The sequence below is a fragment of the Rhea pennata genome, chromosome 9 (assembly GCF_028389875.1).
Source record: "Rhea pennata isolate bPtePen1 chromosome 9, bPtePen1.pri, whole genome shotgun sequence".
In the NCBI taxonomy this organism is placed as follows: domain Eukaryota; kingdom Metazoa; phylum Chordata; class Aves; order Rheiformes; family Rheidae; genus Rhea; species Rhea pennata.
The window spans coordinates 19,636,980-19,651,420 of NC_084671.1; the positions used below are offsets into that span (position 1 = coordinate 19,636,980).

Below are 14,441 nucleotides of genomic sequence, written 5' to 3' on the forward strand. Positions count from 1 at the left end.
TCTGGTTTATACCACTCCTTGCATAGTGATTCCCATAATTGGGAAATGGCAGTAAAAAACAACAGTAATTTTTAGTGTATTTACAGAATACTTGTTGTTTTGAATGGATATCTTTTCTTCACAAAGAAATTTTTGATAACAAATGTTCTTACACTATGAACAGTAATATGCTAACATATGCAAAATGGGCCTCTTAGCAAAAGACCATAAAAACATCATCACTAGTTGAAGTAACAGCAGAGAACATATCCTTGTCATGAAAAAAAAGGCTTTCAAAACAGCACTGTCCTCATGCACAAGTCCTTTTCCTGAAGATTATCTTTCTCTTTTTCTAAAACATGCTAGGAAAAAACATAGAAGGAAAGACTATGGAAGGAAAGGAAAAAAAAAAAAAAGGAACCATCTGATTCATTCTAACAGCTTTGCAAGCACTACCTGGTTTCAGCACAGTGATTTAATATAGTACATATTTTTCCCCCTCTTGACTCTATTGCCTCTTACTGGAAATTGTTTGGGCATTCAAATAAGACTGAACTATGCTCAAAATGAGGGGAGTAAAAGACTGTCATAAATACTGACACTACTCAGATGTCTCAAGGCTATGATTAAAGAGACTTCTTCAAAAGTATTCAGGTCCTTTTATTTTGGCTACAGCTCTTCTGGCTTTTAAAATGATTGATTTCTGCACTAATTCAAAGTGGTAGAAACCTAGTGGCTTTGGTAGTGATATTCCAGAATTACACACCAGTATCACAGAGAGCAGAATTGGGCCCTATAGTTAGATTCAGATCTGCATTTAAGGCAACAAAACAACCAATACAAGCGATAGGCACCATGACCTGAGGACACAATGTGGCCAGCTTCACGTTCGGGCTGTGCGCCTGGACCCTACAGCCGAACAGCAGCCCTGAGGCGCCTTACGCACCAGATACGGGAAGTCAGCCGTATCAGACTGGGACCTGCAAAAGTCGACTTACCACACTACTAACAGCCTAACAGAAACTATGAAAAAGCAAGCTGTGTCTTGCACCTTTTGCCTCTCTCAGGCACGAACACGTCCCTTCACTCATCATTCCTGGGTTTAGACCTTCTCCTGGAGTTAGCTGTGTGCTTCAACATTTTCTGTCCAGGACTGAGTAAGAGTCAGTTCTTTCTTTCAAACTTTATCAGAGGCGGAAGGAAACCCATTTTACCTCCAGCTTTTTTGTCAGAGCCTCTCCGCAGAGTGCCAGAAGACAGAATTGCTTTGTGCTGCATTACCAAGACAAGGGCAATCCCAAGGCTGTCAAGATATTTCAAAAGCTTCAGCACTCAGGAGTGTCAGCACCGCTGAAGGAGTCTGGGCTACAGTCATCCACATCCAACTCTTTGCACGTGCAGAAAGCCTGTCTCCAAGCAGCCAAGTTCCAAAGCAGGCCAACTTCCAGGCTTTCTCCTTCATAGCCCTTCACCTGACATGCTCAGCTCCATTTATTAACCTTTCCCACAGTAAAAGAGTCTTCAAAAAGCTTTCAGAAGATTATAAAGTGACTAATTCTCCTTCTGAAAGCCTGGTCTCAAACTTCCATATATTTTAATCTTCCTATATTCATTCTTTGAAAGAAATAGTAATTGATGTCCTTGATTTTTCCAGATAACATTTAATAGGCAAAAGATAAAAAAGGGAGTGTTTGAGAAATAATTACAAAATATCTATGACCAAGCCTTTCTGTGCTATTCATGGAAGCACAATTCTAGAAAGGGAGAGAAAGCAAGATTTTGGCTAAGGAAAAAAAAGAAAAGTCAGTTTGAATCAACCTCCTTTTCAACAAAAACTGACAGACTGAGTTCAAATGGAGGCAAATACAAAAAAATCTCATAGTAACTTCTTACAGGCTGCAATAATTTCTGAGTGTGCATTTACAAAAATATATATCCCTGAATTTGAGTAATATTCCTAGACACAAGAGGCCAGGATCTATTCTGTTACATGGGTGTAAATTACAAGCAGTTTCAGTGCAAGCAGGCCCTGAGCATGGAGACGTAGGAGGATTACTGGAGAAGTGGGAATCTGTGTAAAGGACCTTTACAGAAGGCACATATGTAACCAATATTGTTGCTGAAGCATTGGTTCTGTTTTAGATAGCCTGCAGTCTGTTCACATGAAACACTGATTTTGCAGCCAGTGCAATAGTAGCAATAAAAAAATACTGTAGCTCTACTATAATCTGAAGGATTTCTTGCTACAGATAAGGCAACTAGCTTTTATAGTGATCAATATTAAGCATCATTAGACAAATTATGTGAAGAGCGTGTGAATAAAACTCCTGAACCATACTTGCAAAGGAAATAATTTAAAAAACGTATGTGCTTGTTTGTTGGTGGTTCTAGAGCTGTGTTGCAGAAAGCTGTAGAGAGTTGGAGCACTGAAGAGTTAAACATGCTCACAACAGAGTATGGAAAAACATCCACAGATGAACAATATGAGTAAAGCACTTTGGTCTTAGAGCTGCATTTATGGTATCTTGACTGTCACCTTTGAGATAAAACCTGAACAACATTTACCATTTCACTGTAAATTAACTGTTATCACCCTATTCTCATAGCTACCCACAAACTGACCGCATTTCACATGGAGAGGCATGGGTGAAATCAGCCCCTGCTGCCTGCCAGCCTCTGAGCTGTGGTACAGCTATCAGCCATACCCCGTGCTGGTATTGCTGCCACCCTCTGCTCTCCGTTCTCCCTCTCTCTTTGCAGCTATCCACCTTGCATTCTCCAAACGTCATGCAGGAGGTGGTATGGCTCTGCATTTCGTCTTTCGTCACTGAGTTTCGGCAGGTTGTGCTGTGTGATGGCAGCAAGTGCAACAGCACTTCTGTTGACCTGTGGAAAGAAAGGATCTCCCTTTTACCCAGCAAGTGATGCTTCTCCATATGTCTTAAAAGCCAAGACCTGCAGACATTATCAAACACCTAAATCAACTGAGTGTGGTATGTAGTGAACCTCAGAGTGATATAAACAAACATCTGAGGGTCTTACTCATAGTTGCTTGTTCATATATTTTCCGCTACGTGAGGGACCCTGAAAGCCTTTACTGCATTATTTCGTAATGCTCCTGTAAACATACACATATTCTGGTGTGGAGGCAAATTTTGGCTTCACAAACACAACAGTAATATTGCCTGCAGTTATCGTAGGTGAAGGACATGATGTGGGAAAGTGTCACTTGCTGGGTTTTCATAAAATTCTTGGAGAAGGTATGGTACAGAGGCCTTTTAGCCCTGTGCTTGTACAGACACTCAAAGAAACACCCATATACCTCAGTCGAGAAAGGATTTAGAGAAAAGGGAGAAGGAAGATGAAATCAAGCTAAAGAAAGAAGCAGAAAGTTTAATTAAACAGGAATTTTAGCTCAACTACTTCGTATATTCAGAAAAAATATTAACTATTTGCTCACTTGACTGAACTGTTGCTTTGGATAAATATCCTGTCTAGAATATTAGCAGTAACTATATGCAAAGTCTTGAATAATTTCTCTGGAGAAATGGGACTGTTCATTTTTTAGATCCACAATACTGCCCATTGTTGGCTTACGGATAATAGTAACTAGGTCAAATCCATTACTCGCTTACATAAGTAGCAATCTGTTTGCAGAGCTTCTAAAATAATTGCAGCCCATTAAATCAAGCTGCCAGACCTACAGAGGAGATATTGTGCGTAACACTGACCTCTTGGGGACCACCGGATGAAAAGCGCTGTGTCCAGCCAACACCCCGGCACGGCAGCCCTCCCAAACGCCGCGCTCTCCTTCACGGCTCTCCACCCACAGCAAGGAAGCGACAGCTTCTGCTGGTGCCCACCTTCCCCGCAGAAATTTTGCAGGCTTTGCCCAATTCTTCTCCTTCTGGCTGCCGTGAGGAGGTGTCTTGCTGCTGCTCCCTGGCAGCTCTGGCAGGCCCCTCCGCGCTGCAGCTCACGTTTCAGACCGAGCACAACGCTGACCGCAGGGGTCAAGCGAGTCGCCGCAGCCGGAGCAGCAGGAGAGCGAACGCGCCCGGCCGAACAGGGGGTCACTGAAAGGGGCACTTCTGCCTCCGCCAGGAGGACACAGGGTGACCCTGCAGAAGCCCTTTCTGCAGGTTGTCGCGGAGCATCTTTTGGGGTAAATACAATCACAGCTGAAGCGGACACCGCACTGCTAGAGCGGCTCACAAGCACGCGGCGCCTGGCGATACAGCACCGCTGTGGGCAGAAGCCGAGCAGCACCGAGACGCGCGGTGTGATCAGCTTTAGGGAAAAAGCCTCGCAGCTCTCTCCTTTTTACTTTCGTCTCTGTAGGGGTGGCTCGACTCTCCTTCCCAGCTCCGAACGCAGCGCTGACAAAATTGCGGGCAAGCCACACGTTACCGGAGCTTGCGCGCGGCTGGCAGCTCTCGTCCCGCGTCGCGCTGCTCGCAGAGTGCTCCGGCGGCGCTAGCAGAGCCTTCTAACGGCGCTCAGCTGGCGCGTCGCGCAGCCTGGCCTCATCACCGCGCGTTCGCCGAGCACGGTCGCGCCGTACAGTCACGCTTGCACGGTGCTCTGCGTGGCTCCAGACAAGCGTCCGCAGGATTTGCTCCTGTTTTGGAAGCCAGACTTAACCTCATTGCGTCACCTTAGAAGTCAGAGGGAAGATGAGAGACAAGGAAGGACAGCAAAAAGGAACAGAGGAAATGCTGCTCCAAGCAATCCCTATCCCTGCACAACCAATTCAAATCACAGGCAGAACCAGTGGGAACAAGAAAACGACCTGACTAAAATCTATCGCCCCTTAAAAATAAGCGGAGAAAAAAGAAGCAGAAGGGAGAATATAGGACAGTGAAAAAAATGGAGTTCTCCAGCAAAAACATTTGCAAAGCTGAAGCAACTATAAGGCAATCAAAGCAAGTACAGCAAGAAGCAGGCGTTAACTGTCAGAGAATGATTGAAGTCAGCAGAGCAGCACAAGCATAGCCAAGATCAAAATCTGCCGCCCAAAGCGGCAGCTATCGATACACCGCACGGTGCTCCCGGCCTGCCTCATTTTGCCGTCCGCCAGCTGCAAAGCTCTTTGCAGGCATTCAGCTGCACCGCTGAGGTGCAGCCTCTGGCACAGGACGCCAAAGAACAGCGCAACCTCTGGGCACGCCCGCTGCCGAGCCTCCCCTGGGATTACAGTCACTGTAAACTGATGACATTTAGCATTTTGCAGGCCAGGACCATAATCACAGCCCAGATTTTGCAGCCTTATTCATGCAGTGCAGCATCAGTGACGGCAAGCGGGAAGGAAACCTGAGCAGTTCCTGCTGCCAGGCCACTGCAGACCTCCGTTTCCATGGCGATTGCCCTGCACTCACAGACAAGACCCTGCCAGATGCGGGGACCTTCACCCAGGGAGCGAGTCCAGTCCTCTCACGTCCTCCTGTCTCGGCTCTTTCTACAGCTGCTCACAAAAGCACTCACGCGTGTCCCAGCAGCCCGTTTTGTCTGCGAGCAGACATACTCTGCCCATAAGAAGTTTTGAAGGTAGTTCACGAAACAAAGATTTTATCACTGCCTCCATTTTCCAAATGAGGAATCTGGGACCCTGAGAGATAAGTGAAAGGCTCAAGGTCATCTGAGTCAGTGGAGGACCTACAGAGAGCCCTGCGTAACCACAGAAGTCCCACAGAAGTTATTTACAGAAGACCCAGTTTCACATAATACTTGCTCATGCGCAAGCATGTATTTGCAGGACTGGGATTTTACTGAAATTAATTGCTGCAGATGTTCACCTACAACAGCCATAAAAATTACTTCATCTTTAAAAGAAAATAACAGAAAATTCAGAACAATGGAATACCCTGAACTTCCATGTATTTGTTTTTAAAAACTCATATTTAGGAACAAAAAGCAGTTCTTGAAAGCATATCAGCATAATTCCAAGTTTGTGCTTAGAGCATGTTTGATTTTTTTTAATCAATGGGTTGCTCACCATTTTATTCACCAGAATACAACCATTAAGAAACTTCCGCTGCCAGAGAAAAAAATTAATCCCATTAAAACTGTCCCAGATGAGGAGACAATTAAATCAGTTGTAGACTTAAAGTACCATCACAGTGAACCTAAGGCAAGATTTATAGCAATGCCATCTTTCTTTATTCCAGGAAGAGCAAATGTTCATGGAGAGCCTGCTCCCTGCACAGTCATATCTGGAGGGCTAGATGCCAGGAATCTTCTTTATCCCACAACGCCCTGCTAGGGTCAGCATCCTACAGGTTATATTGCTCCCAACAGGGAGCTGGGTTTTCCAAGCCTGTTGATACTTAGAGAGTCTTGCGCTTGCAGGATGGATTTTATTTTGCTCTTAAACGTAAGAGGAACTAGAATTATTCGGGTGTTACTCATGTGCAGGGTGGTCGTGAATCTGAAGGCAGAATACGACTCATGATTATCTCATAGAAATGATGGAAGACGTGGTAAATATTAGACCACTGTACTGGGAATGGACATTATGTCCTGTCTCTTCGTGTCAAGTATGCTGCGCTCCAGCTTCTTACTTCCCACAATCCAAGTCTCCCCCAACCCTGAACCAGGAGTCAACTGCAAATCATGGTGGACTTTGGGGGATTTGCTTCCTGCTTGAGATGCCAGCAGTTCAAAATTGTAGCCTCTAAAATTAGCACCAAAATTTGTGCGTGCTTGTTTTGTTTTTTTCTCTGTATCTATGAAAAGCCAAGGCTGGTACACTGTGACCTCAAGGCAAGTTGATGGCATTGCAAAAAGGAAGCTGTGCTCTGTTGAGCTGTCACTGCTGTGCACGTTATCCCTACGCAGTACTGTTTGCACACACACAAACTGAAAAGCATAAAGTGCCAAACACAGTTGCAGCATGTTGGGCATATGTTGCTTAATGTCACCCAGCATTAAGCCAAGTGGAAGAGATGAAAGCAGCAAACTGGTGCACCAACCAAGACGATTATATTCAAAGAGTCATTAGGAAGAAATTACCAATGAAATGGAGAATAGTCATGACTGGATCTCACCTGGAGCCAAACTCAAATCTCTCAGGATGTGATGCTGCTAAGCACCGCCCACTCTCAATGAAGCCAACATGAGTGCAGGGTCCTTGGCATCCCAGTACCAACCTCTTGGCAGGAAGTGCTTCAAGTGCTCAGTCATACTTCACTCCATGAGGATTTGTCTTGTTTGTTTAAGTGAAAGCAGAATCAGGGCACCAGTGAAAAGTAAAGGTAAGATGAAGAAGTGTGAATCCTCTGCATTTGCTGTGGAATAAGGAGCACAGCTGTTTTCTGGTCTTTCCTGTAATTCCAAATGAGTTTTGCCAGATACTCATATTATCACAGACCAGCTCTAAGGGTAAAAAGGGACTTTAAGATTTTGATCTCATTTCTCAAATCCTTACTCATTTGTCTGCAATGCCTTTAACAATGAGCAAAGATTGTATGAAAATTAAAAGCATAGTAAGACTATTCCAAAATTGTTATTTTTGTAGTTTCACTGGCATTTCTTTTTCTGAAGGGCTGTCAAAACAAGGCAAGAGAATTACCTAGATGTCTCCTCCCCCAAGTATTTTTTTTTGTGTGTGTGTGTGATTTTAGGGGTCATACAGTGAGGCAAAATAATGCAGCAATCTAGTGTTTCACAGCATTTCAAGTCACTGGTGAAAAAGCTCTGAGAAGGCCCGTTACGACTCCCTGAGGTGTAAATAAAATAAAGAAATGGTCACAAATATTATACCTTTTAGGTTTGTGTAGCTATATCATAGGCTTGACATACACTGACTTTATGACAATGAATGGATTTATCGAAACTGTAAACTTCCAGTTACACGGGCGCTATCTAGATTGCAAATTAACCATGCAGTGGACATGAGAAACCACACAATAGCTTTCTACAGAGACTCTCTTCACTGTTGTCTTTCTAGCACAGGTCATTGATTAAGCAGCCTAGTGACTTTCACATGATAAGAAGCTCATGCCAGTAATCTCTCCTAGATCCAGGCTAGTTTCACGACGAAATGCTCACGTCTCCTTGTCTTGTTGGCATGTCCAGAGACAAGAGGGACCCTATAGAATAAGCCAACCTTGGGGCGGGCAGGAGAACGTCTCCTACTCAGCATATGTCTGCATTATGCTCTGCAATACTTCAAGGTCATAGATAGTCTGTTAATTTGGGGCAGCATCATAAAGGCTCATGCAGGCAGCTTGGGTAAGGTTTGTAAACTCTCCCAAGACCTGAAGTACTGGAGAACACAACACAGACGCCCACGTGGCTCTGCAGGAATTGCATGAGTTATCAGGGTTTATGAGCTTCAGCTTAGGGCAGGCAGCCTCCTCCTGGACTGGCTGCAATCGCAGTCAGTCTGGTGAATCAGCACAACGCTCCCTGTACTCATATTAGCTAGGTTTTTCCATTAACAGGAATATCACAGCTTCCATTATCCGTGATAGCTGAGAGGTACCCATACTGCAGAGGAGCCACTTGTTTAATTTTGTGCTCTTTTCAGAGGTGCAGTGTTTCTCTGAGCAAATGAGCAACACCCAAAGGTGGAAAGAGAGATGTGAAATATGTGAGGCAACTTTGTTAAATTAAAAAGAAAAAAAGACATTAAGTACTCAGGATAGACTAGCACAACACAGCTAAAGTACCAACTGCCAAGTCTCGGGCACAAGGCAATTCCCAAGCTGGTAACTAGATCATCATGTCTTTTAACACTGCATGGTCTATTTTGTGTTCAGTGCTTGCAACTTCCATTATCATTAATGAGTATGCATATGTGCCTTGAGGGTAAGAACATTCTCCCTCTGTGGCTTCAAAACTTGTTTATAAATCCCTCCCAAAATCACATTGTGTTCACTGTTTTGAACAGAAAGCTATTATAACAGCTCTATGAAGTGGTGCTTTCATTCTTCCCTTCCCCCTTGCCTTCCCTTATCTGAGGGACCAGAAAAGAGACCGGAAAAGATGAAGGGCCATAAGAAATGGTACACACATCCAGCTATGGGAGCTACAATCTGAAAACCAGCTTAGTGGTAGAGAGCGGCAAACTGAAACCTCTGTAAAACAAAACAGCACAAAGCAACACCCCCCCCACACACACAAAGAAAAAACACTAAAAAGCTACCAACACACCCCTGTCCTAAAAGAAAAGCCCTTGAACATCAAGGCTATTAAATGGTAGAGATTGGAATGAAATCTTGGCTGTGTCCTTCTTGGTAGAGGCAGCTCAGTGGGAACAAGCTACTTCAGCAAGCGAAGGGGCAAACTGCAGCTGCCTTTGCACGAGCAGATGCACTGCGGGGCACAGAGGGATGCTGCTCGTTCCCCGCAGCAAAACCAAGCGAGCAGCCCCCTCGCAGCCTTCTAAGGCAGAGCAATGGGGCTCCAAGATGTAGGTCTGAACAGATGCAAAGAAGTGCTGGGTTTCTAGTGGGGACTGCCTTTCTCCAGCGGTGCTGAAGGCACTGTATCCATCTCTGTGCCACTTAGACACACAGGCACGCTTGGTGGTTAGGAGCTAACTCCACTTCATTCTGCTGACAGTTGGGTACGTGTTTTCTGCCTCTGGCTCTGAAATTCCCCCTCCACTATTGCCAGCTTCCCCCGCCCTACGTGCACAGTTTAAAGTTAAGCCCTCTCGCAAGCCTTACAATCTGTAAGAGATACGTTAGAGTGTACAAAACAGAATGATTAATGCAGCACTGAGATCAAGAATCAGATTAAACTACTCAGAGGTATGTGGAGAAAATCAGATAATGACCACCAGCTTGTTACAGCTAACATGTTAATAATAACTACAGGTTTTCATGGATCAAAATGCTCTGTTTAAAATATAGAGCTGGCTGCTGGAAAGAGGAAAATGTGCTAAAAAGCACAGAGCGCACGCCAAGCAAGCGTGAGAGTCTCCTGGGCAAGGCGACGTGCAGGGCGCCAGCCGAGATCCTGGCGGGGAGGCCACGTCCTGGGAGGTCGCACCTCAGGAGCAGCAGTCCTCGGTTCTGCCGCAACGGTGCAGCCTTCCCTGTTCACAGACCGTGCTCCAGCTGACCATGGATGAAAAGATCTAGAAATAAGATCTGCTATAAGGAAGCATATGACATGCTTACTGCAGAAGAAACTGTTTCAAAGTTTATTTTAAATGAATTATTAGCTACAGTAGGAAATAAAAGGAAACTAGAACTATGGAAAACAATGAAAGCTCCAAATCCTTTTAATCCAAATCCTGTTTAGCGAGAGTAGCAAAAGCTCAAGTTTACTGTGCGGAGCGATCCGTCTGGCTGACAGGAAACTGGCCTGATGCGGGAGACCAGCTGGACTGCAGCTCCAGCTCCAGCTCCGGCAATTGCTTTCTTTGCAGAGGAAAACGTTCCCTGCAAGCCGCCCACGCTCAGGGCTGGCCGAGCAGCAGAGAGCCGCTGTCACTGGGTGGGCTTGCCGAGCGGCCAGACGGATGCCTTCCCCGCACAAAACACTCGGAAGGGAACACGACACCAGCTGCACGGCCTCCAAATGCCGGGCTCCTTGAAAGCACCACCGCTCACCGAGCTTCAGCCTCCCCTGGGCTCCGGCACCAGCAGAACTACGGCAGCAAACAGCACTTTGAAAAGCCCATTCTGAGCTTAAATCTTTCATGTGTATATATAAACACACACAACTTGTGTTTACATTACACAAATGTATACATTATGCATCTATAAACTGCATTATGCTACATATGTATATCTTATGAGTAGCTTTAGAAAACTAAAAAAAAAGTTACGAACAAAAAAATTTAAAGTACAAATTGATTTACTACTGTTTGTGCTGGGGTAGGTCTGGAAACCTTTCTTGTGGACAAGAGGTGATCATATCAACAAAAAAACCTCTGCTTGAGGCTGCTTACATTCATCAGTTATATTGTTTTATTACTTCCTTTCTCTATAAAATTGCACACTGAAAGCATGTTAATTAGTTAAATTCCTGTATTTTCTCATTAAAGAGCCTCTCAGGATCCAGAAGAGATAATGCTTTCTGTGCTGAAATAAAATTACCCTTTTCAGTTCACTTCTCACTTCCAACATGTGATGTAGGGGGCACAGTTACATTTGTTTGCCATTTCTACCAGTGTCTGAAAACTCAGCGGAAAGATAGCCTGCGCTTCTAAAAGCAAACTTCTAGAAATCTGTCACAGAGAACAAATGTTTGGGGTGGAAGGCCTTCAGAAGGTGAACATGAGAGGTAGCTGGAAAAGTGGGAAAGGAATAAATGAAACCTAAGAGGGGACACAAAAGCATGTGTGGCAAACCCTACAAATTTCAATCTGGCCTTTAGGTTGGATGCTCTTTTGGGCCCAGACAGAGTAGATTGAGATGCAATGCACTGAGAAAAGCGTTATCCCACAGCTGCAAAACGGGGCAGGGTTCCTTTCCTATGGGTCACTCCGACTTCAGGAAGATTTTCACACTCCCACAACTTTGGAAGTAAGAGCACTTACAAGAAACGGTTACACAGCCTGTGTTGCTGTTAGTGAGGCTATTTATGTTTTAAGAGGAAAAGGTATTTCCAGTTCATGACCAAACTTCTCCTACCACTTACTTCTGAATAAAGTCAGACTCACATTCAAAACATCCTAATCTATTGCTGTGGTAGTTGTTACGAAGTGATGGATTCAATACTTTGACTTTACTATGACCAGGAAAAGAATAAAAGTTACCATTAGCAGCTGTCTTAGCTTTTTTTATTTTAAACTGGATTACCAAAAAGCAAAGAGTAAACATATGTTTAATAAAGAGTGGTGAGGCTGTCCCTGGTTGCCTAGGAAATACAGCAAATTCCTTTCCCAAGTAGCCACCGGTCACACAATAGATACTATAGTTCAAATTATTCTGTACTGCTATTAAAAAAATGAGACTGGAACAATTTTTTTGTCAATTCCTTTGTGTAGATTTGCAATAGTTCATGGAGAAACATTTTTTCATCGTTTTCCACAGTTCCTGGAAATAGCTGTAGATGCATTCATTTTTTTTGTCCACAAATGCTGGCAAATGCCACAAATACATGCAAAAATGTGTACGAGACACAGTGTCTACAAATATTTGTGTACAACACAATGTGGACAACAGTGACTGAAATTTAAATCTGTATGTTCTTGGACTTGAGCTCCAAAAGACCTCCCAAGGAGAATATGAATGTTCACCCTCTGGATTATCTCACCTGGGAACATGTGGTTTTAGTTTCTTGAGTTCAAAGATTGCTACTAGAATGAGAACTACTAGATAATGTAAAAATTTCACCACTTGCACAGAAAAAAAAGACTGGCAGAATCAGAGCATCACAGGATTCTTTGAGCCAGGGACAATAGCAGATTCTAATACTGAATTTGCTGAGGGTTAATTGTGGAGCGACAGTAATAATTCCATATTAATGGACAAACTTGGTTTAGTAGTCATACTAAATCAACACTGCAAATCTGTTTCCTAAGACAATAATAAGTTTCCACCTTCATCTGATTCTTTTCATCTTTAGGAGTCCTCATATCTGTATGACCACGGATTTTATAGAAACATTCCTAAATTCTTTCATCAGAAAAAAAGAAAGTGACCTTGGAGCGTGCAGGAGATATCAAAGTCCATCTTTCTTGATGACAGAAGAGCATTTTAGAAATCCTGACTGTTCATCTAAACGCCAGATTGCAACACTCTTGAGTGTATCTCAGACCTTAAAATTTGACTGCTTACTTCAAAAGCCTACAAACTGATCTTATTTTCTATGTAATAAACTCTACTAAAATCCTTGCAAGTTTGGCACGTATTAAACCAGACACAGATAATCAGGACAGATGTTCTGAACATGACAAGAACAATGGTATAGTTAAAGGGTCTTCCAATTCAAAATCTCCAAAAACTTCTTCATGATAGTCTAAAAATGCCTATTGCTGTACAATATAAAAACCAGCAGAAGGAATACAATACAGTCATACATTAAGTATCACAGAGATTCTCAATACGCAATAAAGGCATTTAGTCACACTAAAAGGTAACATTTAGCTATTACCTAAATTATTATTATGATGGTGATGGTCTATTTCCAGAGCTCTTACTATGAATATTCAGCTGTTGATTATAGGAATGAATCTGAGGTGCTCTACGGTACTTACTGGAGTGCTTATTACCATTTTGCTGAGGAGGACAGGACAGGACAGGACAGGACAGGAGGAGTGTACTCAGTATGCACAAGGAACATGAGGGAAAGAACGTAAAACGTGCTGAACTTTCCATAATAAAAAGGCTGAAGAAGATTTAGTTCCATGAGGCCACAGACTAGTTATGGAGTCTGTCATAGCTTCTCTAAGATATAAAAAGAGCATGGATTTGTTTGGATTGTTATTATTTTAAGGCTGTCAAAATCTCCTGCTTTTTAGCAAACGAGAAAAAGGAGATTGCATTTGTAAGCATCCCAGAGATAATGCCAAGGTCTGCTGTACTAAACAGCACAACGATACCTGTGAGCCTCTTCCATACACTCAGGAATATTTGTTAAACAGTTTAGAAAATGCTAAAAGCTATTTTATACCACTCTGCCTGCAAAACAAGCTTCTTAGTCTCTGCGAATCTGGTTGTGCAGACATGTTAGGAAAAGTAACAAATACGTCATATGCAGAGTAACTACCAACAACAGGGTAAGTAAGACTATGGTTCTGTTCAGTGCATTGTGTACATGCTCACAACTTTGTATTTCTGTTATCACTGATGACCTTTTAAAATCAAGTTTGCTTAAAAGGGTTCATAGAATGAATGTGGCTAACCAGTGTTTCTGGCCACAACCATGAGCAAAAGGGATATGCAACTACGAGCACAACTTACTGCATGGATGTCAAAACTAATACATAGCACAAAAGTAGGACAGACCAGCACTGATCTAAACTACCTGTCCAAAAGGATTCCTTCTTACAGTTCGCACTGTGAAGAAGAGTAACCCTGATCCAGCAGGGAGTACGGCTGGTCCTACTGCCGTATGAAAGGCACATCCAGCACAGCAGAAAGGAAGGGTGAGCGCAGATTCATAAGCAAATGTAAGCTTTGGGCAATATACAATATCAGCTCATGTAAAATTTTTACCATCAGATGGTATTTCCTTGCTGTAGAGTTTCACAGCCAAGCAGTATTCCCTTTAATAATTTCTGCCTTTTACTTCTTTGTTGAGGCCCTGTCCCTTTGGACCCCTGTCCAAAGCTGGGGTTTTTATAACACTAGTGGTCATAGTAAGCGGCCCTTGGCTGGCCTGCAGATAACACTGTGTCCACAAGTCATCTGACCATTTTCCCTCTCTTTGCTGCAGAACAGCAGTACACCCCCTCTATACCACAGAAATTAAACCCACTTCCCAATGTATGACAAATTCAAATGGGGAATCTGAATTGATTCAAATTGATTGAATTGAATTTGAGTTGATGGGGAATT

The 14,441-nt window shown here is 43.4% G+C and overlaps 1 protein-coding gene across 1 annotated transcript in view; it reads right to left on the minus strand.

Moving 5' to 3' along the window:
• Positions 1 to 14,441, minus strand: part of NYAP2 (neuronal tyrosine-phosphorylated phosphoinositide-3-kinase adaptor 2) — a 134,999-nt gene that overhangs the window by 63,983 nt on the left and 56,575 nt on the right. The gene's annotated exons all lie outside the window — the stretch shown is intronic.